A 3,747-nucleotide genomic window follows, 5' to 3' on the forward strand; every position below is an offset into this window, starting at 1 on the left:
TATCTTTACCATGTGGCTTAAGGTAAAAACTTAAGGATTAAGGTTTTGTAAAAAAAAAAAAAAAGTTACAGATGAATCACACCAAGGAGAAAAATGCCAAGTTACCCTCAACACTGAAATACTGAACTCGGAAGTGACATTTTTTGATGATTGGGAAAGGATTTCCTTCAGCCTTCAAATAAATAATTGTGTGTGAAAGTTTTTATTAATGTAAAAACAAAATAAAACTTGTGGGGATATTAGTGCCATAAAAGCACACTTAGACAATGGATTTAGGTATGTTGGGTTGTCTCTTATAAACGGGAGGCTTCCCTGGCTGCTCAGATGGTAAAGAATCTGCCTGCAATGCAGGAGACCCAAGTTCAATCCCTGGGTTAGGAAGATCTCCTGGAAAAGAGAACGGCTACCCACTGCAGTATTCTCACTTGTAGAATTTCATGGACAGAGAAGCCTGGCAGGCCACAGTCCATGGGGTCCCAAAGAGTCAAATACGGCTGAGCAGTGGGAAAGTGGGCATGGGCTAGTGGGTCCCAGAGGCTCCAGATGGTCTGCAGGCGAATATCCCCCAGGACTCCGGGCCTGAATTTGCACAGTGAATCCATCTTGGCACTGCCCAGGGTCCGAGATGGAGGCTTGGCATCTGCTGAATCCACTGGGCAAAATTCTCCAGTCCATGGTCTGGGTGGGGTTAACAGTGAGGGTACCTTGAAAGAAGGTTCCCTCCAGTGGTGCTCACTCTTGGACACTTAATTCGTTCCAGACCCGGAGGACACCCCTTGTATATGATGACAGATTGAATGGCCTCAGAAATAAGTGAAGATGCCCTGGAAATGAGAACCACGGGGAGTGGATAAATGGTGCCCTGAACTCCTGTAGCCGATCCTTGCCTATCAGAGAGCATCTAGGCCCCACTCACACTCAGGCCCTTTTATTTAACGACTAACAGGAGAGTCATGTGTTTAAAGGGGAGAATCATCATCACAGATCACAGAGGGCACCAAATGATTGACACTGCAGTTCCCTTTATTTCTTTGGAACAATCCAATACAGGTGTAATGACACCATCAACCTCCCAAGCCCAAAAATCCCCCTCCAAAATTCAGATTCACATTTCTAACTTTGTAAGAACACATCTCTCCAAAAATCCCACCAACTGCTCCCCCCAGCCTACTGTAAATCACCTTTCCTTTTCCCGCATATACTGAACAATTTTCTGAAACTGTGATTTGTGTTCCTTCTAGATGCACTGAGGTCTGGGTGGCATTGTCCCATTGCCGGGGACAAAGCCTGCAACTCATGAGCTGGGCTAGGCAGGCATGTAGCAGATGCACAGGATGGGCTCAGTGTCATAGAAGATCTGGTCACCACAGTGTGGACAGGGGTTGGTGCTGAACCAGACCATGCTGAGCTGCCCAGACTCACACAGCAGCTGCTTGAGCCGGGCGTGCAGCTGAGCCAGGAGGCCCAGGTGCAGGGTGCCACGCACATCCTCATAGCTCTCCAGGGGTGCAGGGTACAGCACGTGGCTCAGCTTACTCAGCCCCATGGTGTGGTGCAATAGGCTATCGAGCATGGCCATGGAGAAGGGGTTGCCACAGAAGCTGAAGGTGGTGAGCTGGGAGCAGCAGCTCAGGGAGGGCAGGAGGGCGCTGAACTGGGTGTCCATGATGCTGCACTCATCCAGGTCCAGGTCCTGCAGGGTGGCCGAGGTCCTCTTGATCGAGACCTGCAGGGGCTCCGAGCTGAGGCTGATCAGGTTGACACCACTGAGGCCCAGGTCCTTCAGCAGGCCGATGCTTGGGCACTGCGACAGGTATGTCAGGTCTCACTCTGAAATCAGGCAGTTGGTGATTGACAGGGTCTCCAGAGGGGTCTTCTGGAACCTGGGGTGAAAGAGGGCAGTCAGTACCAGGGGCAGAGGTGGCAGCTGGCGGGATGTGGGAAGGAGAGGTCTGTTTCACTGGAACACAAGGTATCTCACTGGCTTGGAGCTGGCCTCTCACATTCTTGAAGGGAAGGCAGGGGGTCTTCTGGCCACAAGCTCATGCTCATATGGGTATGACCTCCCCCTGCACAAAACTATACACTATTTTCAATGTGGGAAACAAACAGTAAACAAATGTTATTTGCCTATTTCAGCTTACCAGTATTTGGTTAGCAGGAATTAAGATGTTTTTACAGGACATGACTAGTTGAATTCAATGGATGCAGAGGACATGTGCTGCTGGGTCCCAGCAGTTACAGACGATTCTTGGGTGAATATTCCCCAGGTATTTGGGGGCCACAAACCGTCCATCACCACCTACAATTGTTTCTTTCTTCTTTTTCTTTCTTTCTTCTGTTTTCTCAGTGGACATATTGATTCATAATGTTTGGAGTTTGCAGCTGCCAAAAAGGGAATCAATGCAACTTATTCATATGGACAGACTAGGCTGCATCATCTCAGCTTTTATCACTGTGTTCAAGGCAGAGCGATAACCTGTTACTGAGGATTTCCCATGTATTCAGAAGTCTTAGAGGAAAATAATAATTGTAATTTGGGCTTAGAGAGATTGCAGCCACTTCAACAATGATGCTCATTTGACTTTTTCTCTTCTCTGGACTGCTTAGGAGCCACAATTTCCCCTCCTGATCCCTCCTTGTCATCTCCAGAATCACCCACTTCCCACGGCTCACCTGGATCCTAAAACAGCTCAGGACAGAAGCAGCAGGTGAGAGGGAGAGACAGAGCTTCAAACTGCAAAACTCATGCCTGATGGACCAATGTCCTCCTCGCTTAGTTATCTGTCATCACCTCAGCTAAGACATCACTCTCTTGGAAAGAATTCCCAAAGGCATCTTACCTGACCCCCACTAGGCGGACTCCCAGCAAGAAGTCCCCTTTCACAGCATCTAACCTAGGCCACGCCTCTGACCCTAACCAGGGAGGTGACACGACAAGATGCCCAGGGACAGAGCGGCGGCATCGTGAGGACTTCTGAGTGGCTGGGGCCCCCGGGCAATGACCCCAGGGGGCACAGAGTAGACGCCCCAATGGTAACGAAATGAGAGAGGCCCATTCTGGCCTGCGGAGCTGGTGCCATGCCTTACCTGAGCACCTGGTGCAGGCGACCATCGAGGAAGGAGATGGAGTCCAGGTAGAGCTCCTGCAAGTGAAGCAAGTTCAAGAACTAGGCCGTGAGCTGGCTCACGAAGTACTCCTCCTGGTCGGGGTCAGTGTGCGGCAACAAGTGGATGTGCCAGAGCAGCAGCCAGCAGAGGTTGCCCATCCAGCCCAGGTATGGCACGAACCTGCTCAGTGTGGCCAGCTTCCAGGTGCAGTTCACCTCCAGGTCCTGGACAGAGTCCAGCTGCACCACCTTCAGGATCCCCCTGATGCTCTGCATGGGCATGGCGATGATCCTTAGCTTCTGGCAGCACAGGTGCAGCAGGCTCCTCCTCTGTTTGGCCTTCTTCAGCAGGGGGCAGAGGGCCTGGTCTAGGATATCCTCCTTGAGGCACAGGTCGACCAGCACCTGCACAGGGGCCTGCGTCGGCTTCAGCCCTGCCTGTGCCTCTGCCCTTCGCCTCTTCTGCATAGGCTGGGCTGGTTCCAGCTCCAGCAGCGAGCAAACAGGTGCTGTGATGTCAGACCACGTGGTCCAGAAGTCCTGGTGGGAGTTCTGGTGCAAGTCCAGCACCTGAAGCTTCCACCACCTGCAGGTCCACGTGGGACATGTTGAGCTGTGCATAGGCCTATGGGCACCA

General features: G+C 51.4%; 2 pseudogenes; both read right to left on the reverse strand.

Moving 5' to 3' along the window:
• The window catches only part of LOC105000161, a 15,605-nt pseudogene extending 15,003 nt beyond the window's left edge, over nt 1-602 (reverse strand).
• Nucleotides 603-1,306: 704 nt separating this feature from the next.
• LOC105000162 overlaps nt 1,307-3,747 on the reverse strand; it is a 10,488-nt pseudogene continuing 8,047 nt past the window's right edge.

The sequence above is a fragment of the Bison bison genome, unplaced genomic scaffold (assembly GCF_000754665.1).
Source record: "Bison bison bison isolate TAMUID 2011002044 unplaced genomic scaffold, Bison_UMD1.0 scf7180017864368, whole genome shotgun sequence".
Lineage (NCBI taxonomy): Eukaryota > Metazoa > Chordata > Mammalia > Artiodactyla > Bovidae > Bison > Bison bison.